The sequence below is a fragment of the Anomaloglossus baeobatrachus genome, unplaced genomic scaffold, assembly GCF_048569485.1.
Source record: "Anomaloglossus baeobatrachus isolate aAnoBae1 unplaced genomic scaffold, aAnoBae1.hap1 Scaffold_3056, whole genome shotgun sequence".
In the NCBI taxonomy this organism is placed as follows: domain Eukaryota; kingdom Metazoa; phylum Chordata; class Amphibia; order Anura; family Aromobatidae; genus Anomaloglossus; species Anomaloglossus baeobatrachus.
Genome location: NW_027442476.1, coordinates 34,659 through 54,792, shown reverse-complemented (window position 1 = coordinate 54,792; position 20,134 = coordinate 34,659). Strand labels below are relative to the sequence as shown.

Genomic DNA, 20,134 nt, shown 5'->3' with positions numbered 1-20,134 from the left:
GCTAATCGGGCTAATATGAATCAGGTGAATCGAGTTCTGCTTTTGGAAACTGGGTTAAGAAGGGGTGCACCGTTCCTGGAGGTACTGCAATACCAGGTCAATGCGTGGAGTGGACAGAGCAAGCTCTTTTTCCATCTCCCTGTTCTAAAAATCCATTTAATATATGGTCCCCAGATAGGGGACGTATCAGATATTAAACTGATAAGAACAGATACTACACTTGATCTTAGCCAAAAGGCCGAGAAGCGATAACCAGAATTGGTTTGGGCCTCGAGTGGCACCCTGGCCTATGCCGGACACATCTTAGGGAGAGAGAGCGAGAGGGAGACAAACCCACGCCTACACAAGACATTTTGTCACCCAAGCCAACCCTTGAAAAGGCTGCTTTGCAGAGCAAAAACAAGAAGAATGGTGCGTTTTGCAGCCGCCGCCCACTGCAATGAATCTGAATAACTCCTCCTTTAGGGCGCAAGCAACTCCCCTCCCCCTTGCAGTCTTTCCAATTCACGATACAAAAAGACGGACAGGACAGGTTGCCTGACTTTCCGTCACTGCCACCCTTTGCCATCCTTACCCGTAGAAAGCCCTTTCATCATCCCCAAACCCTAATCTTTTCCCTTTCCTTCCCAGCCCCCAAACCCTGCCCTCTGTACCTTTCTCACCACCCGCTTCCCTTCTCCTGTCATCCCCCTACCACCCGGGAAAAAAAGAGATTGCCCCCTCCTTCCACTAGCCCACCCTCCCACCCAAAGAACAACTTCTTCTGCGCAGCTTGTTTTCTAGGCAGCAGCGCTATTGTGATGTCATCGGGGGGCATTGTGACAAGCCGCCAGTGTTCCGTCTCTTCATGTTGTGCACTGTTCAAACCGAAAATACATCAACAGGCAGGCTACAGAAAAGCTTACTAACAAAGGTTAGAGAGGGGCTTTCTCAGAGGGCTTTTTACAGTTTGTCTATTCCCAATTAGCCGGTTTAGTATACTTAATGAAAGTACTAATTCTTTCATAGGCCGCCCATTCTTAGTATTTGACGTTCAGGTAACAACAGGTAACTTTATTTGGAGTGGAAGCAGAGAGATAACACCAGATGCCAATTGTAGATCCTCTCACACCTGTGGTCACTGCAGCATCTGACTCCACTTTGTCCAAAAGGGATCTATTCCATTCAATTACACATGATCTAGAGTAGACTGACAACAAGATACTGCACGGGACATAGCAGAGTTGGTGAAGTTGAGTGGTGATGAGTTTGCTATTTGGATGAATAAAGCAAGTAAAAAGTGTGTTAGATAAAAATTCATTTCAATTCGCTAATCGGGCTAATATGAATCAGGTGAATCGAGTTCTGCTTTTGGAAACTGGGTTAAGAAGGGGTGCACCGTTCCTGGAGGTACTGCAATACCAGGTCAATGCGTGGAGTGGACAGAGCAAGCTCTTTTTCCATCTCCCTGTTCTAAAAATCCATTTAATATATGGTCCCCAGATAGGGGACGTATCAGATATTAAACTGATAAGAACAGATACTACACTTGATCTTAGCCAAAAGGCCGAGAAGCGATAACCAGAATTGGTTTGGGCCTCGAGTGGCACCCTGGCCTATGCCGGACACATCTTAGGGAGAGAGAGCGAGAGGGAGACAAACCCACGCCTACACAAGACATTTTGTCACCCAAGCCAACCCTTGAAAAGGCTGCTTTGCAGAGCAAAAACAAGAAGAATGGTGCGTTTTGCAGCCGCCGCCCACTGCAATGAATCTGAATAACTCCTCCTTTAGGGCGCAAGCAACTCCCCTCCCCCTTGCAGTCTTTCCAATTCACGATACAAAAAGACGGACAGGACAGGTTGCCTGACTTTCCGTCACTGCCACCCTTTGCCATCCTTACCCGTAGAAAGCCCTTTCATCATCCCCAAACCCTAATCTTTTCCCTTTCCTTCCCAGCCCCCAAACCCTGCCCTCTGTACCTTTCTCACCACCCGCTTCCCTTCTCCTGTCATCCCCCTACCACCCGGGAAAAAAAGAGATTGCCCCCTCCTTCCACTAGCCCACCCTCCCACCCAAAGAACAACTTCTTCTGCGCAGCTTGTTTTCTAGGCAGCAGCGCTATTGTGATGTCATCGGGGGGCATTGTGACAAGCCGCCAGTGTTCCGTCTCTTCATGTTGTGCACTGTTCAAACCGAAAATACATCAACAGGCAGGCTACAGAAAAGCTTACTAACAAAGGTTAGAGAGGGGCTTTCTCAGAGGGCTTTTTACAGTTTGTCTATTCCCAATTAGCCGGTTTAGTATACTTAATGAAAGTACTAATTCTTTCATAGGCCGCCCATTCTTAGTATTTGACGTTCAGGTAACAACAGGTAACTTTATTTGGAGTGGAAGCAGAGAGATAACACCAGATGCCAATTGTAGATCCTCTCACACCTGTGGTCACTGCAGCATCTGACTCCACTTTGTCCAAAAGGGATCTATTCCATTCAATTACACATGATCTAGATTAGACTGACAACAAGATACTGCACGGGACATAGCAGAGTTGGTGAAGTTGAGTGGTGATGAGTTTGCTATTTGGATGAATAAAGCAAGTAAAAAGTGTGTTAGATAAAAATTCATTTCAATTCGCTAATCGGGCTAATATGAATCAGGTGAATCGAGTTCTGCTTTTGGAAACTGGGTTAAGAAGGGGTGCACCGTTCCTGGAGGTACTGCAATACCAGGTCAATGCGTGGAGTGGACAGAGCAAGCTCTTTTTCCATCTCCCTGTTCTAAAAATCCATTTAATATATGGTCCCCAGATAGGGGACGTATCAGATATTAAACTGATAAGAACAGATACTACACTTGATCTTAGCCAAAAGGCCGAGAAGCGATAACCAGAATTGGTTTGGGCCTCGAGTGGCACCCTGGCCTATGCCGGACACATCTTAGGGAGAGAGAGCGAGAGGGAGACAAACCCACGCCTACACAAGACATTTTGTCACCCAAGCCAACCCTTGAAAAGGCTGCTTTGCAGAGCAAAAACAAGAAGAATGGTGCGTTTTGCAGCCGCCGCCCACTGCAATGAATCTGAATAACTCCTCCTTTAGGGCGCAAGCAACTCCCCTCCCCCTTGCAGTCTTTCCAATTCACGATACAAAAAGACGGACAGGACAGGTTGCCTGACTTTCCGTCACTGCCACCCTTTGCCATCCTTACCCGTAGAAAGCCCTTTCATCATCCCCAAACCCTAATCTTTTCCCTTTCCTTCCCAGCCCCCAAACCCTGCCCTCTGTACCTTTCTCACCACCCGCTTCCCTTCTCCTGTCATCCCCCTACCACCCGGGAAAAAAAGAGATTGCCCCCTCCTTCCACTAGCCCACCCTCCCACCCAAAGAACAACTTCTTCTGCGCAGCTTGTTTTCTAGGCAGCAGCGCTATTGTGATGTCATCGGGGGGCATTGTGACAAGCCGCCAGTGTTCCGTCTCTTCATGTTGTGCACTGTTCAAACCGAAAATACATCAACAGGCAGGCTACAGAAAAGCTTACTAACAAAGGTTAGAGAGGGGCTTTCTCAGAGGGCTTTTTACAGTTTGTCTATTCCCAATTAGCCGGTTTAGTATACTTAATGAAAGTACTAATTCTTTCATAGGCCGCCCATTCTTAGTATTTGACGTTCAGGTAACAACAGGTAACTTTATTTGGAGTGGAAGCAGAGAGATAACACCAGATGCCAATTGTAGATCCTCTCACACCTGTGGTCACTGCAGCATCTGACTCCACTTTGTCCAAAAGGGATCTATTCCATTCAATTACACATGATCTAGATTAGACTGACAACAAGATACTGCACGGGACATAGCAGAGTTGGTGAAGTTGAGTGGTGATGAGTTTGCTATTTGGATGAATAAAGCAAGTAAAAAGTGTGTTAGATAAAAATTCATTTCAATTCGCTAATCGGGCTAATATGAATCAGGTGAATCGAGTTCTGCTTTTGGAAACTGGGTTAAGAAGGGGTGCACCGTTCCTGGAGGTACTGCAATACCAGGTCAATGCGTGGAGTGGACAGAGCAAGCTCTTTTTCCATCTCCCTGTTCTAAAAATCCATTTAATATATGGTCCCCAGATAGGGGACGTATCAGATATTAAACTGATAAGAACAGATACTACACTTGATCTTAGCCAAAAGGCCGAGAAGCGATAACCAGAATTGGTTTGGGCCTCGAGTGGCACCCTGGCCTATGCCGGACACATCTTAGGGAGAGAGAGCGAGAGGGAGACAAACCCACGCCTACACAAGACATTTTGTCACCCAAGCCAACCCTTGAAAAGGCTGCTTTGCAGAGCAAAAACAAGAAGAATGGTGCGTTTTGCAGCCGCCGCCCACTGCAATGAATCTGAATAACTCCTCCTTTAGGGCGCAAGCAACTCCCCTCCCCCTTGCAGTCTTTCCAATTCACGATACAAAAAGACGGACAGGACAGGTTGCCTGACTTTCCGTCACTGCCACCCTTTGCCATCCTTACCCGTAGAAAGCCCTTTCATCATCCCCAAACCCTAATCTTTTCCCTTTCCTTCCCAGCCCCCAAACCCTGCCCTCTGTACCTTTCTCACCACCCGCTTCCCTTCTCCTGTCATCCCCCTACCACCCGGGAAAAAAAGAGATTGCCCCCTCCTTCCACTAGCCCACCCTCCCACCCAAAGAACAACTTCTTCTGCGCAGCTTGTTTTCTAGGCAGCAGCGCTATTGTGATGTCATCGGGGGGCATTGTGACAAGCCGCCAGTGTTCCGTCTCTTCATGTTGTGCACTGTTCAAACCGAAAATACATCAACAGGCAGGCTACAGAAAAGCTTACTAACAAAGGTTAGAGAGGGGCTTTCTCAGAGGGCTTTTTACAGTTTGTCTATTCCCAATTAGCCGGTTTAGTATACTTAATGAAAGTACTAATTCTTTCATAGGCCGCCCATTCTTAGTATTTGACGTTCAGGTAACAACAGGTAACTTTATTTGGAGTGGAAGCAGAGAGATAACACCAGATGCCAATTGTAGATCCTCTCACACCTGTGGTCACTGCAGCATCTGACTCCACTTTGTCCAAAAGGGATCTATTCCATTCAATTACACATGATCTAGATTAGACTGACAACAAGATACTGCACGGGACATAGCAGAGTTGGTGAAGTTGAGTGGTGATGAGTTTGCTATTTGGATGAATAAAGCAAGTAAAAAGTGTGTTAGATAAAAATTCATTTCAATTCGCTAATCGGGCTAATATGAATCAGGTGAATCGAGTTCTGCTTTTGGAAACTGGGTTAAGAAGGGGTGCACCGTTCCTGGAGGTACTGCAATACCAGGTCAATGCGTGGAGTGGACAGAGCAAGCTCTTTTTCCATCTCCCTGTTCTAAAAATCCATTTAATATATGGTCCCCAGATAGGGGACGTATCAGATATTAAACTGATAAGAACAGATTTTTGATTTAATGAAGCTTTCCAAAGCACCGCAAAAAATGCATGACCGAAGTCACACCAAAAACAGTGCAAAGGCTAGGATTCGTGTGGACCCCTCCGTGAGGAGAGGGTCCCCAAAAATCAACCCCGTCCCTCCGAGCCAGAAGGCCACAGCAAGGGTCAGGGATCTTCGGTGCTCCCCCAAGCCGCAGCCTGGTTGAGCCTTGTCGTTGCTCCCAGCGTCCACCCAGGCATCTTACCCAAGTGGAGTAGAGAGCTACTAGTTGTTGGTTTCGCAGCCGAAACTGCCCGGACCGTCAACCGGTGTTGGTTTCTCAGCCCAAGGCTAACCGGACCTCCAACCGGGTGTTGGTTTCTCAGCCGAAGCTGACCCGGACCTCCAACCGGGTGTTGGTTTCTCAGCCGAAGCTGACCCGGACCTCCAACCGGGTGTTGGTTTCTCAGCCGAAGCTGACCCGGACCTCCAACCGGGTGTTGGTTTCTCAGCCCAAAGCTGAACGGACCTCCGACCATGATTATAAAAATTTCCCTTCCTAGCCAGAAGGCCGGGATAGAGCAATATGCTCAGAAAGTATGAAAGGGCAAGGTACGGTGTGCTACAGAGCCCAAGGCTTGCCGGGGTACAAAGCCAGCAAGCTCAGACTCACTCCAGGGTCGTCAATCCTGGGGCACATTGCACCATAGCCCCCACACTTACTCAGTCTAATAGCCTCGATCCTGGTAGGGCCATGGTTTCCTCTAGATGGATATACTATCCTCCCAAAGTACTAACAAGCGCAACCTTCCAGTGTGCATTGCATCATTGTACTAAGGTGGCCGGAGCCTTAAACCACCTTTTCGAACGATACTACACTTGATCTTAGCCAAAAGGCCGAGAAGCGATAACCAGAATTGGTTTGGGCCTCGAGTGGCACCCTGGCCTATGCCGGACACATCTTAGGGAGAGAGAGCGAGAGGGAGACAAACCCACGCCTACACAAGACATTTTGTCACCCAAGCCAACCCTTGAAAAGGCTGCTTTGCAGAGCAAAAACAAGAAGAATGGTGCGTTTTGCAGCCGCCGCCCACTGCAATGAATCTGAATAACTCCTCCTTTAGGGCGCAAGCAACTCCCCTCCCCCTTGCAGTCTTTCCAATTCACGATACAAAAAGACGGACAGGACAGGTTGCCTGACTTTCCGTCACTGCCACCCTTTGCCATCCTTACCCGTAGAAAGCCCTTTCATCATCCCCAAACCCTAATCTTTTCCCTTTCCTTCCCAGCCCCCAAACCCTGCCCTCTGTACCTTTCTCACCACCCGCTTCCCTTCTCCTGTCATCCCCCTGCCACCCGGGAAAAAAAGAGATTGCCCCCTCCTTCCACTAGCCCACCCTCCCACCCAAAGAACAACTTCTTCTGCGCAGCTTGTTTTCTAGGCAGCAGCGCTATTGTGATGTCATCGGGGGGCATTGTGACAAGCCGCCAGTGTTCCGTCTCTTCATGTTGTGCACTGTTCAAACCGAAAATACATCAACAGGCAGGCTACAGAAAAGCTTACTAACAAAGGTTAGAGAGGGGCTTTCTCAGAGGGCTTTTTACAGTTTGTCTATTCCCAATTAGCCGGTTTAGTATACTTAATGAAAGTACTAATTCTTTCATAGGCCGCCCATTCTTAGTATTTGACGTTCAGGTAACAACAGGTAACTTTATTTGGAGTGGAAGCAGAGAGATAACACCAGATGCCAATTGTAGATCCTCTCACACCTGTGGTCACTGCAGCATCTGACTCCACTTTGTCCAAAAGGGATCTATTCCATTCAATTACACATGATCTAGAGTAGACTGACAACAAGATACTGCACGGGACATAGCAGAGTTGGTGAAGTTGAGTGGTGATGAGTTTGCTATTTGGATGAATAAAGCAAGTAAAAAGTGTGTTAGATAAAAATTCATTTCAATTCGCTAATCGGGCTAATATGAATCAGGTGAATCGAGTTCTGCTTTTGGAAACTGGGTTAAGAAGGGGTGCACCGTTCCTGGAGGTACTGCAATACCAGGTCAATGCGTGGAGTGGACAGAGCAAGCTCTTTTTCCATCTCCCTGTTCTAAAAATCCATTTAATATATGGTCCCCAGATAGGGGACGTATCAGATATTAAACTGATAAGAACAGATACTACACTTGATCTTAGCCAAAAGGCCGAGAAGCGATAACCAGAATTGGTTTGGGCCTCGAGTGGCACCCTGGCCTATGCCGGACACATCTTAGGGAGAGAGAGCGAGAGGGAGACAAACCCACGCCTACACAAGACATTTTGTCACCCAAGCCAACCCTTGAAAAGGCTGCTTTGCAGAGCAAAAACAAGAAGAATGGTGCGTTTTGCAGCCGCCGCCCACTGCAATGAATCTGAATAACTCCTCCTTTAGGGCGCAAGCAACTCCCCTCCCCCTTGCAGTCTTTCCAATTCACGATACAAAAAGACGGACAGGACAGGTTGCCTGACTTTCCGTCACTGCCACCCTTTGCCATCCTTACCCGTAGAAAGCCCTTTCATCATCCCCAAACCCTAATCTTTTCCCTTTCCTTCCCAGCCCCCAAACCCTGCCCTCTGTACCTTTCTCACCACCCGCTTCCCTTCTCCTGTCATCCCCCTACCACCCGGGAAAAAAAGAGATTGCCCCCTCCTTCCACTAGCCCACCCTCCCACCCAAAGAACAACTTCTTCTGCGCAGCTTGTTTTCTAGGCAGCAGCGCTATTGTGATGTCATCGGGGGGCATTGTGACAAGCCGCCAGTGTTCCGTCTCTTCATGTTGTGCACTGTTCAAACCGAAAATACATCAACAGGCAGGCTACAGAAAAGCTTACTAACAAAGGTTAGAGAGGGGCTTTCTCAGAGGGCTTTTTACAGTTTGTCTATTCCCAATTAGCCGGTTTAGTATACTTAATGAAAGTACTAATTCTTTCATAGGCCGCCCATTCTTAGTATTTGACGTTCAGGTAACAACAGGTAACTTTATTTGGAGTGGAAGCAGAGAGATAACACCAGATGCCAATTGTAGATCCTCTCACACCTGTGGTCACTGCAGCATCTGACTCCACTTTGTCCAAAAGGGATCTATTCCATTCAATTACACATGATCTAGATTAGACTGACAACAAGATACTGCACGGGACATAGCAGAGTTGGTGAAGTTGAGTGGTGATGAGTTTGCTATTTGGATGAATAAAGCAAGTAAAAAGTGTGTTAGATAAAAATTCATTTCAATTCGCTAATCGGGCTAATATGAATCAGGTGAATCGAGTTCTGCTTTTGGAAACTGGGTTAAGAAGGGGTGCACCGTTCCTGGAGGTACTGCAATACCAGGTCAATGCGTGGAGTGGACAGAGCAAGCTCTTTTTCCATCTCCCTGTTCTAAAAATCCATTTAATATATGGTCCCCAGATAGGGGACGTATCAGATATTAAACTGATAAGAACAGATACTACACTTGATCTTAGCCAAAAGGCCGAGAAGCGATAACCAGAATTGGTTTGGGCCTCGAGTGGCACCCTGGCCTATGCCGGACACATCTTAGGGAGAGAGAGCGAGAGGGAGACAAACCCACGCCTACACAAGACATTTTGTCACCCAAGCCAACCCTTGAAAAGGCTGCTTTGCAGAGCAAAAACAAGAAGAATGGTGCGTTTTGCAGCCGCCGCCCACTGCAATGAATCTGAATAACTCCTCCTTTAGGGCGCAAGCAACTCCCCTCCCCCTTGCAGTCTTTCCAATTCACGATACAAAAAGACGGACAGGACAGGTTGCCTGACTTTCCGTCACTGCCACCCTTTGCCATCCTTACCCGTAGAAAGCCCTTTCATCATCCCCAAACCCTAATCTTTTCCCTTTCCTTCCCAGCCCCCAAACCCTGCCCTCTGTACCTTTCTCACCACCCGCTTCCCTTCTCCTGTCATCCCCCTACCACCCGGGAAAAAAAGAGATTGCCCCCTCCTTCCACTAGCCCACCCTCCCACCCAAAGAACAACTTCTTCTGCGCAGCTTGTTTTCTAGGCAGCAGCGCTATTGTGATGTCATCGGGGGGCATTGTGACAAGCCGCCAGTGTTCCGTCTCTTCATGTTGTGCACTGTTCAAACCGAAAATACATCAACAGGCAGGCTACAGAAAAGCTTACTAACAAAGGTTAGAGAGGGGCTTTCTCAGAGGGCTTTTTACAGTTTGTCTATTCCCAATTAGCCGGTTTAGTATACTTAATGAAAGTACTAATTCTTTCATAGGCCGCCCATTCTTAGTATTTGACGTTCAGGTAACAACAGGTAACTTTATTTGGAGTGGAAGCAGAGAGATAACACCAGATGCCAATTGTAGATCCTCTCACACCTGTGGTCACTGCAGCATCTGACTCCACTTTGTCCAAAAGGGATCTATTCCATTCAATTACACATGATCTAGATTAGACTGACAACAAGATACTGCACGGGACATAGCAGAGTTGGTGAAGTTGAGTGGTGATGAGTTTGCTATTTGGATGAATAAAGCAAGTAAAAAGTGTGTTAGATAAAAATTCATTTCAATTCGCTAATCGGGCTAATATGAATCAGGTGAATCGAGTTCTGCTTTTGGAAACTGGGTTAAGAAGGGGTGCACCGTTCCTGGAGGTACTGCAATACCAGGTCAATGCGTGGAGTGGACAGAGCAAGCTCTTTTTCCATCTCCCTGTTCTAAAAATCCATTTAATATATGGTCCCCAGATAGGGGACGTATCAGATATTAAACTGATAAGAACAGATACTACACTTGATCTTAGCCAAAAGGCCGAGAAGCGATAACCAGAATTGGTTTGGGCCTCGAGTGGCACCCTGGCCTATGCCGGACACATCTTAGGGAGAGAGAGCGAGAGGGAGACAAACCCACGCCTACACAAGACATTTTGTCACCCAAGCCAACCCTTGAAAAGGCTGCTTTGCAGAGCAAAAACAAGAAGAATGGTGCGTTTTGCAGCCGCCGCCCACTGCAATGAATCTGAATAACTCCTCCTTTAGGGCGCAAGCAACTCCCCTCCCCCTTGCAGTCTTTCCAATTCACGATACAAAAAGACGGACAGGACAGGTTGCCTGACTTTCCGTCACTGCCACCCTTTGCCATCCTTACCCGTAGAAAGCCCTTTCATCATCCCCAAACCCTAATCTTTTCCCTTTCCTTCCCAGCCCCCAAACCCTGCCCTCTGTACCTTTCTCACCACCCGCTTCCCTTCTCCTGTCATCCCCCTACCACCCGGGAAAAAAAGAGATTGCCCCCTCCTTCCACTAGCCCACCCTCCCACCCAAAGAACAACTTCTTCTGCGCAGCTTGTTTTCTAGGCAGCAGCGCTATTGTGATGTCATCGGGGGGCATTGTGACAAGCCGCCAGTGTTCCGTCTCTTCATGTTGTGCACTGTTCAAACCGAAAATACATCAACAGGCAGGCTACAGAAAAGCTTACTAACAAAGGTTAGAGAGGGGCTTTCTCAGAGGGCTTTTTACAGTTTGTCTATTCCCAATTAGCCGGTTTAGTATACTTAATGAAAGTACTAATTCTTTCATAGGCCGCCCATTCTTAGTATTTGACGTTCAGGTAACAACAGGTAACTTTATTTGGAGTGGAAGCAGAGAGATAACACCAGATGCCAATTGTAGATCCTCTCACACCTGTGGTCACTGCAGCATCTGACTCCACTTTGTCCAAAAGGGATCTATTCCATTCAATTACACATGATCTAGATTAGACTGACAACAAGATACTGCACGGGACATAGCAGAGTTGGTGAAGTTGAGTGGTGATGAGTTTGCTATTTGGATGAATAAAGCAAGTAAAAAGTGTGTTAGATAAAAATTCATTTCAATTCGCTAATCGGGCTAATATGAATCAGGTGAATCGAGTTCTGCTTTTGGAAACTGGGTTAAGAAGGGGTGCACCGTTCCTGGAGGTACTGCAATACCAGGTCAATGCGTGGAGTGGACAGAGCAAGCTCTTTTTCCATCTCCCTGTTCTAAAAATCCATTTAATATATGGTCCCCAGATAGGGGACGTATCAGATATTAAACTGATAAGAACAGATGAGATTTCATCCGCAATTTTCAGAATCAAGGTAGCCCCGAAGGCCAGCAGGCCACCACACAAAAGCGCAGTGCCTGGATGATCGCCTCCCGAGCCCAGGAACCACCAGCCACAAGGGGACGTAAGCACCAAAAGGCGCAACAATCCCCGAGGCCGGCGGTCGTGCAAGCCCGGGCCCCTCCCAGCCAAGACCAAGGCAAACCCAATGAAGGGACTACACTTGATCTTAGCCAAAAGGCCGAGAAGCGATAACCAGAATTGGTTTGGGCCTCGAGTGGCACCCTGGCCTATGCCGGACACATCTTAGGGAGAGAGAGCGAGAGGGAGACAAACCCACGCCTACACAAGACATTTTGTCACCCAAGCCAACCCTTGAAAAGGCTGCTTTGCAGAGCAAAAACAAGAAGAATGGTGCGTTTTGCAGCTGCCGCCCACTGCAATGAATCTGAATAACTCCTCCTTTAGGGCGCAAGCAACTCCCCTCCCCCTTGCAGTCTTTCCAATTCACGATACAAAAAGACGGACAGGACAGGTTGCCTGACTTTCCGTCACTGCCACCCTTTGCCATCCTTACCCGTAGAAAGCCCTTTCATCATCCCCAAACCCTAATCTTTTCCCTTTCCTTCCCAGCCCCCAAACCCTGCCCTCTGTACCTTTCTCACCACCCGCTTCCCTTCTCCTGTCATCCCCCTACCACCCGGGAAAAAAAGAGATTGCCCCCTCCTTCCACTAGCCCACCCTCCCACCCAAAGAACAACTTCTTCTGCGCAGCTTGTTTTCTAGGCAGCAGCGCTATTGTGATGTCATCGGGGGGCATTGTGACAAGCCGCCAGTGTTCCGTCTCTTCATGTTGTGCACTGTTCAAACCGAAAATACATCAACAGGCAGGCTACAGAAAAGCTTACTAACAAAGGTTAGAGAGGGGCTTTCTCAGAGGGCTTTTTACAGTTTGTCTATTCCCAATTAGCCGGTTTAGTATACTTAATGAAAGTACTAATTCTTTCATAGGCCGCCCATTCTTAGTATTTGACGTTCAGGTAACAACAGGTAACTTTATTTGGAGTGGAAGCAGAGAGATAACACCAGATGCCAATTGTAGATCCTCTCACACCTGTGGTCACTGCAGCATCTGACTCCACTTTGTCCAAAAGGGATCTATTCCATTCAATTACACATGATCTAGATTAGACTGACAACAAGATACTGCACGGGACATAGCAGAGTTGGTGAAGTTGAGTGGTGATGAGTTTGCTATTTGGATGAATAAAGCAAGTAAAAAGTGTGTTAGATAAAAATTCATTTCAATTCGCTAATCGGGCTAATATGAATCAGGTGAATCGAGTTCTGCTTTTGGAAACTGGGTTAAGAAGGGGTGCACCGTTCCTGGAGGTACTGCAATACCAGGTCAATGCGTGGAGTGGACAGAGCAAGCTCTTTTTCCATCTCCCTGTTCTAAAAATCCATTTAATATATGGTCCCCAGATAGGGGACGTATCAGATATTAAACTGATAAGAACAGATACTACACTTGATCTTAGCCAAAAGGCCGAGAAGCGATAACCAGAATTTGTTTGGGCCTCGAGTGGCACCCTGGCCTATGCCGGACACATCTTAGGGAGAGAGAGCGAGAGGGAGACAAACCCACGCCTACACAAGACATTTTGTCACCCAAGCCAACCCTTGAAAAGGCTGCTTTGCAGAGCAAAAACAAGAAGAATGGTGCGTTTTGCAGCCGCCGCCCACTGCAATGAATCTGAATAACTCCTCCTTTAGGGCGCAAGCAACTCCCCTCCCCCTTGCAGTCTTTCCAATTCACGATACAAAAAGACGGACAGGACAGGTTGCCTGACTTTCCGTCACTGCCACCCTTTGCCATCCTTACCCGTAGAAAGCCCTTTCATCATCCCCAAACCCTAATCTTTTCCCTTTCCTTCCCAGCCCCCAAACCCTGCCCTCTGTACCTTTCTCACCACCCGCTTCCCTTCTCCTGTCATCCCCCTACCACCCGGGAAAAAAAGAGATTGCCCCCTCCTTCCACTAGCCCACCCTCCCACCCAAAGAACAACTTCTTCTGCGCAGCTTGTTTTCTAGGCAGCAGCGCTATTGTGATGTCATCGGGGGGCATTGTGACAAGCCGCCAGTGTTCCGTCTCTTCATGTTGTGCACTGTTCAAACCGAAAATACATCAACAGGCAGGCTACAGAAAAGCTTACTAACAAAGGTTAGAGAGGGGCTTTCTCAGAGGGCTTTTTACAGTTTGTCTATTCCCAATTAGCCGGTTTAGTATACTTAATGAAAGTACTAATTCTTTCATAGGCCGCCCATTCTTAGTATTTGACGTTCAGGTAACAACAGGTAACTTTATTTGGAGTGGAAGCAGAGAGATAACACCAGATGCCAATTGTAGATCCTCTCACACCTGTGGTCACTGCAGCATCTGACTCCACTTTGTCCAAAAGGGATCTATTCCATTCAATTACACATGATCTAGATTAGACTGACAACAAGATACTGCACGGGACATAGCAGAGTTGGTGAAGTTGAGTGGTGATGAGTTTGCTATTTGGATGAATAAAGCAAGTAAAAAGTGTGTTAGATAAAAATTCATTTCAATTCGCTAATCGGGCTAATATGAATCAGGTGAATCGAGTTCTGCTTTTGGAAACTGGGTTAAGAAGGGGTGCACCGTTCCTGGAGGTACTGCAATACCAGGTCAATGCGTGGAGTGGACAGAGCAAGCTCTTTTTCCATCTCCCTGTTCTAAAAATCCATTTAATATATGGTCCCCAGATAGGGGACGTATCAGATATTAAACTGATAAGAACAGATTTTTTGATTTAATGAAGCTTTCCAAAGCACCGCAAAAAATGCATGACCGAAGTCACACCAAAAACAGTGCAAAGGCTAGGATTCGTGTGGACCCCTCCGTGAGGAGAGGGTCCCCAAAAATCAACCCCGTCCCTCCGAGCCAGAAGGCCACAGCAAGGGTCAGGGATCTTCGGTGCTCCCCCAAGCCGAAGCCTGGTTGAGCCTTGTCGTTGCTCCCAGCGTCCACCCAGGCATCTTACCCAAGTGGAGTAGAGAGCTACTAGTTGTTGGTTTCGCAGCCGAAACTGCCCGGACCGTCAACCGGTGTTGGTTTCTCAGCCCAAGGCTAACCGGACCTCCAACCGGGTGTTGGTTTCTCAGCCGAAGCTGACCCGGACCTCCAACCGGGTGTTGGTTTCTCAGCCGAAGCTGACCCAGACCTCCAACCGGGTGTTGGTTTCTCAGCCGAAGCTGACCCGGACCTCCAACCGGGTGTTGGTTTCTCAGCCCAAAGCTGAACGGACCTCCGACCATGATTATAAAAATTTCCCTTCCTAGCCAGAAGGCCGGGATAGAGCAATATGCTCAGAAAGTATGAAAGGGCAAGGTACGGTGTGCTACAGAGCCCAAGGCTCGCCGGGGTCCCAAGCCAGCAAGCTCAGACTCACTCCAGGGTCGTCAGTCCTGGGGCACATTGCACCATAGCCCCCACACTTACTCAGTCTAATAGCCTCGATCCTGGTAGGGCCATGTTTTCCTCTAGATGAATATACTATACATCAAGAGTACTAGCAAGCGCAACCTTCCAGTGTGCATTGCATCTGCCGAGCCTCACAGATACTACACTTGATCTTAGCCAAAAGGCCGAGAAGCGATAACCAGAATTGGTTTGGGCCTCGAGTGGCACCCTGGCCTATGCCGGACACATCTTAGGGAGAGAGAGCGAGAGGGAGACAAACCCACGCCTACACAAGACATTTTGTCACCCAAGCCAACCCTTGAAAAGGCTGCTTTGCAGAGCAAAAACAAGAAGAATGGTGCGTTTTGCAGCCGCCGCCCACTGCAATGAATCTGAATAACTCCTCCTTTAGGGCGCAAGCAACTCCCCTCCCCCTTGCAGTCTTTCCAATTCACGATACAAAAAGACGGACAGGACAGGTTGCCTGACTTTCCGTCACTGCCACCCTTTGCCATCCTTACCCGTAGAAAGCCCTTTCATCATCCCCAAACCCTAATCTTTTCCCTTTCCTTCCCAGCCCCCAAACCCTGCCCTCTGTACCTTTCTCACCACCCGCTTCCCTTCTCCTGTCATCCCCCTACCACCCGGGAAAAAAAGAGATTGCCCCCTCCTTCCACTAGCCCACCCTCCCACCCAAAGAACAACTTCTTCTGCGCAGCTTGTTTTCTAGGCAGCAGCGCTATTGTGATGTCATCGGGGGGCATTGTGACAAGCCGCCAGTGTTCCGTCTCTTCATGTTGTGCACTGTTCAAACCGAAAATACATCAACAGGCAGGCTACAGAAAAGCTTACTAACAAAGGTTAGAGAGGGGCTTTCTCAGAGGGCTTTTTACAGTTTGTCTATTCCCAATTAGCCGGTTTAGTATACTTAATGAAAGTACTAATTCTTTCATAGGCCGCCCATTCTTAGTATTTGACGTTCAGGTAACAACAGGTAACTTTATTTGGAGTGGAAGCAGAGAGATAACACCAGATGCCAATTGTAGATCCTCTCACACCTGTGGTCACTGCAGCATCTGACTCCACTTTGTCCAAAAGGGATCTATTCCATTCAATTACACATGATCTAGATTAGACTGACAACAAGATACTGCACGGGACATAGCAGAGTTGGTGAAGTTGAGTGGTGATGAGTTTGCTATTTGGATGAATAAAGCAAGTAAAAAGTGTGTTAGATAAAAATTCATTTCAATTCGCTAATCGGGCTAATATGAATCAGGTGAATCGAGTTCTGCTTTTGGAAACTGGGTTAAGAAGGGGTGCACCGTTCCTGGAGGTACTGCAATACCAGGTCAATGCGTGGAGTGGACAGAGCAAGCTCTTTTTCCATCTCCCTGTTCTAAAAATCCATTTAATATATGGTCCCCAGATAGGGGACGTATCAGATATTAAACTGATAAGAACAGATACTACACTTGATCTTAGCCAAAAGGCCGAGAAGCGATAACCAGAATTGGTTTGGGCCTCGAGTGGCACCCTGGCCTATGCCGGACACATCTTAGGGAGAGAGAGCGAGAGGGAGACAAACCCACGCCTACACAAGACATTTTGTCACCCAAGCCAACCCTTGAAAAGGCTGCTTTGCAGAGCAAAAACAAGAAGAATGGTGCGTTTTGCAGCCGCCGCCCACTGCAATGAATCTGAATAACTCCTCCTTTAGGGCGCAAGCAACTCCCCTCCCCCTTGCAGTCTTTCCAATTCACGATACAAAAAGACGGACAGGACAGGTTGCCTGACTTTCCGTCACTGCCACCCTTTGCCATCCTTACCCGTAGAAAGCCCTTTCATCATCCCCAAACCCTAATCTTTTCCCTTTCCTTCCCAGCCCCCAAACCCTGCCCTCTGTACCTTTCTCACCACCCGCTTCCCTTCTCCTGTCATCCCCCTACCACCCGGGAAAAAAAGAGATTGCCCCCTCCTTCCACTAGCCCACCCTCCCACCCAAAGAACAACTTCTTCTGCGCAGCTTGTTTTCTAGGCAGCAGCGCTATTGTGATGTCATCGGGGGGCATTGTGACAAGCCGCCAGTGTTCCGTCTCTTCATGTTGTGCACTGTTCAAACCGAAAATACATCAACAGGCAGGCTACAGAAAAGCTTACTAACAAAGGTTAGAGAGGGGCTTTCTCAGAGGGCTTTTTACAGTTTGTCTATTCCCAATTAGCCGGTTTAGTATACTTAATGAAAGTACTAATTCTTTCATAGGCCGCCCATTCTTAGTATTTGACGTTCAGGTAACAACAGGTAACTTTATTTGGAGTGGAAGCAGAGAGATAACACCAGATGCCAATTGTAGATCCTCTCACACCTGTGGTCACTGCAGCATCTGACTCCACTTTGTCCAAAAGGGATCTATTCCATTCAATTACACATGATCTAGATTAGACTGACAACAAGATACTGCACGGGACATAGCAGAGTTGGTGAAGTTGAGTGGTGATGAGTTTGCTATTTGGATGAATAAAGCAAGTAAAAAGTGTGTTAGATAAAAATTCATTTCAATTCGCTAATCGGGCTAATATGAATCAGGTGAATCGAGTTCTGCTTTTGGAAACTGGGTTAAGAAGGGGTGCACCGTTCCTGGAGGTACTGCAATACCAGGTCAATGCGTGGAGTGGACAGAGCAAGCTCTTTTTCCATCTCCCTGTTCTAAAAATCCATTTAATATATGGTCCCCAGATAGGGGACGTATCAGATATTAAACTGATAAGAACAGATACTACACTTGATCTTAGCCAAAAGGCCGAGAAGCGATAACCAGAATTGGTTTGGGCCTCGAGTGGCACCCTGGCCTATGCCGGACACATCTTAGGGAGAGAGAGCGAGAGGGAGACAAACCCACGCCTACACAAGACATTTTGTCACCCAAGCCAACCCTTGAAAAGGCTGCTTTGCAGAGCAAAAACAAGAAGAATGGTGCGTTTTGCAGCCGCCGCCCACTGCAATGAATCTGAATAACTCCTCCTTTAGGGCGCAAGCAACTCCCCTCCCCCTTGCAGTCTTTCCAATTCACGATACAAAAAGACGGACAGGACAGGTTGCCTGACTTTCCGTCACTGCCACCCTTTGCCATCCTTACCCGTAGAAAGCCCTTTCATCATCCCCAAACCCTAATCTTTTCCCTTTCCTTCCCAGCTCCCAAACCCTGCCCTCTGTACCTTTCTCACCACCCGCTTCCCTTCTCCTGTCATCCCCCTACCACCCGGGAAAAAAAGAGATTGCCCCCTCCTTCCACTAGCCCACCCTCCCACCCAAAGAACAACTTCTTCTGCGCAGCTTGTTTTCTAGGCAGCAGCGCTATTGTGATGTCATCGGGGGGCATTGTGACAAGCCGCCAGTGTTCCGTCTCTTCATGTTGTGCACTGTTCAAACCGAAAATACATCAACAGGCAGGCTACAGAAAAGCTTACTAACAAAGGTTAGAGAGGGGCTTTCTCAGAGGGCTTTTTACAGTTTGTCTATTCCCAATTAGCCGGTTTAGTATACTTAATGAAAGTACTAATTCTTTCATAGGCCGCCCATTCTTAGTATTTGACGTTCAGGTAACAACAGGTAACTTTATTTGGAGTGGAAGCAGAGAGATAACACCAGATGCCAATTGTAGATCCTCTCACACCTGTGGTCACTGCAGCATCTGACTCCACTTTGTCCAAAAGGGATCTATTCCATTCAATTACACATGATCTAGATTAGACTGACAACAAGATACTGCACGGGACATAGCAGAGTTGGTGAAGTTGAGTGGTGATGAGTTTGCTATTTGGATGAATAAAGCAAGTAAAAAGTGTGTTAGATAAAAATTCATTTCAATTCGCTAATCGGGCTAATATGAATCAGGTGAATCGAGTTCTGCTTTTGGAAACTGGGTTAAGAAGGGGTGCACCGTTCCTGGAGGTACTGCAATACCAGGTCAATGCGTGGAGTGGACAGAGCAAGCTCTTTTTCCATCTCCCTGTTCTAAAAATCCATTTAATATATGGTCCCCAGATAGGGGACGTATCAGATATTAAACTGATAAGAACAGATACTACACTTGATCTTAGCCAAAAGGCCGAGAAGCGATAACCAGAATTGGTTTGGGCCTCGAGTGGCACCCTGGCCTATGCCGGACACATCTTAGGGAGAGAGAGCGAGAGGGAGACAAACCCACGCCTACACAAGACATTTTGTCACCCAAGCCAACCCTTGAAAAGGCTGCTTTGCAGAGCAAAAACAAGAAGAATGGTGCGTTTTGCAGCCGCCGCCCACTGCAATGAATCTGAATAACTCCTCCTTTAGGGCGCAAGCAACTCCCCTCCCCCTTGCAGTCTTTCCAATTCACGATACAAAAAGACGGACAGGACAGGTTGCCTGACTTTCCGTCACTGCCACCCTTTGCCATCCTTACCCGTAGAAAGCCCTTTCATCATCCCCAAACCCTAATCTTTTCCCTTTCCTTCCCAGCCCCCAAACCCTGCCCTCTGTACCTTTCTCACCACCCGCTTCCCTTCTCCTGTCATCCCCCTACCACCCGGGAAAAAAAGAGATTGCCCCCTCCTTCCACTAGCCCACCCTCCCACCCAAAGAACAACTTCTTCTGCGCAGCTTGTTTTCTAGGCAGCAGCGCTATTGTGATGTCATCGGGGGGCATTGTGACAAGCCGCCAGTGTTCCGTCTCTTCATGTTGTGCACTGTTCAAACCGAAAATACATCAACAGGCAGGCTACAGAAAAGCTTACTAACAAAGGTTAGAGAGGGGCTTTCTCAGAGGGCTTTTTACAGTTTGTCTATTCCCAATTAGCCGGTTTAGTATACTTAATGAAAGTACTAATTCTTTCATAGGCCGCCCATTCTTAGTATTTGACGTTCAGGTAACAACAGGTAACTTTATTTGGAGTGGAAGCAGAGAGATAACACCAGATGCCAATTGTAGATCCTCTCACACCTGTGGTCACTGCAGCATCTGACTCCACTTTGTCCAAAAGGGATCTATTCCATTCAATTACACATGATCTAGATTAGACTGACAACAAGATACTGCACGGGACATAGCAGAGTTGGTGAAGTTGAGTGGTGATGAGTTTGCTAT

The 20,134-nt window shown here is 47.6% G+C and overlaps 14 non-coding genes and 2 pseudogenes across 14 annotated transcripts; all 16 read right to left on the bottom strand.

The window, feature by feature from the left end:
* Nucleotides 1-59: 59 nt before the first annotated feature.
* LOC142268551 (U2 spliceosomal RNA) lies at nt 60-250 on the bottom strand. The gene has a single exon (XR_012734211.1). It is a non-coding gene; the product is annotated as a U2 spliceosomal RNA (small nuclear RNA).
* Nucleotides 251-1,367: 1,117 nt separating this feature from the next.
* LOC142268550 (U2 spliceosomal RNA) lies at nt 1,368-1,558 on the bottom strand. Its single transcript, XR_012734210.1, has one exon. It is a non-coding gene; the product is annotated as a U2 spliceosomal RNA (small nuclear RNA).
* A 1,117-nt stretch (nt 1,559-2,675) lies between these two features.
* LOC142268549 (U2 spliceosomal RNA) lies at nt 2,676-2,866 on the bottom strand. Its single transcript, XR_012734209.1, has one exon. It is a non-coding gene; the product is annotated as a U2 spliceosomal RNA (small nuclear RNA).
* A 1,117-nt stretch (nt 2,867-3,983) lies between these two features.
* LOC142268548 (U2 spliceosomal RNA) lies at nt 3,984-4,174 on the bottom strand. The gene has a single exon (XR_012734208.1). It is a non-coding gene; the product is annotated as a U2 spliceosomal RNA (small nuclear RNA).
* A 1,117-nt stretch (nt 4,175-5,291) lies between these two features.
* Nucleotides 5,292-5,484, bottom strand: LOC142268503 (U2 spliceosomal RNA). Its single transcript, XR_012734174.1, has one exon. It is a non-coding gene; the product is annotated as a U2 spliceosomal RNA (small nuclear RNA).
* Nucleotides 5,485-6,185: 701 nt separating this feature from the next.
* Nucleotides 6,186-6,327, bottom strand: LOC142268522 (U2 spliceosomal RNA; annotated as a pseudogene).
* Nucleotides 6,328-7,444: 1,117 nt separating this feature from the next.
* LOC142268547 (U2 spliceosomal RNA) lies at nt 7,445-7,635 on the bottom strand. Its single transcript, XR_012734207.1, has one exon. It is a non-coding gene; the product is annotated as a U2 spliceosomal RNA (small nuclear RNA).
* Nucleotides 7,636-8,752: 1,117 nt separating this feature from the next.
* Nucleotides 8,753-8,943, bottom strand: LOC142268544 (U2 spliceosomal RNA). The gene has a single exon (XR_012734205.1). It is a non-coding gene; the product is annotated as a U2 spliceosomal RNA (small nuclear RNA).
* Nucleotides 8,944-10,060: 1,117 nt separating this feature from the next.
* LOC142268543 (U2 spliceosomal RNA) lies at nt 10,061-10,251 on the bottom strand. The gene has a single exon (XR_012734204.1). It is a non-coding gene; the product is annotated as a U2 spliceosomal RNA (small nuclear RNA).
* A 1,117-nt stretch (nt 10,252-11,368) lies between these two features.
* Nucleotides 11,369-11,552, bottom strand: LOC142268514 (U2 spliceosomal RNA). Its single transcript, XR_012734184.1, has one exon. It is a non-coding gene; the product is annotated as a U2 spliceosomal RNA (small nuclear RNA).
* Nucleotides 11,553-12,888: 1,336 nt separating this feature from the next.
* Nucleotides 12,889-13,079, bottom strand: LOC142268542 (U2 spliceosomal RNA). Its single transcript, XR_012734203.1, has one exon. It is a non-coding gene; the product is annotated as a U2 spliceosomal RNA (small nuclear RNA).
* A 1,117-nt stretch (nt 13,080-14,196) lies between these two features.
* On the bottom strand, nt 14,197-14,394 carry LOC142268511 (U2 spliceosomal RNA). The gene has a single exon (XR_012734182.1). It is a non-coding gene; the product is annotated as a U2 spliceosomal RNA (small nuclear RNA).
* Nucleotides 14,395-15,078: 684 nt separating this feature from the next.
* On the bottom strand, nt 15,079-15,205 carry LOC142268517 (U2 spliceosomal RNA; annotated as a pseudogene).
* A 1,117-nt stretch (nt 15,206-16,322) lies between these two features.
* Nucleotides 16,323-16,513, bottom strand: LOC142268541 (U2 spliceosomal RNA). The gene has a single exon (XR_012734202.1). It is a non-coding gene; the product is annotated as a U2 spliceosomal RNA (small nuclear RNA).
* Nucleotides 16,514-17,630: 1,117 nt separating this feature from the next.
* LOC142268540 (U2 spliceosomal RNA) lies at nt 17,631-17,821 on the bottom strand. Its single transcript, XR_012734201.1, has one exon. It is a non-coding gene; the product is annotated as a U2 spliceosomal RNA (small nuclear RNA).
* A 1,117-nt stretch (nt 17,822-18,938) lies between these two features.
* On the bottom strand, nt 18,939-19,129 carry LOC142268539 (U2 spliceosomal RNA). Its single transcript, XR_012734200.1, has one exon. It is a non-coding gene; the product is annotated as a U2 spliceosomal RNA (small nuclear RNA).
* Nucleotides 19,130-20,134: the final 1,005 nt, after the last annotated feature.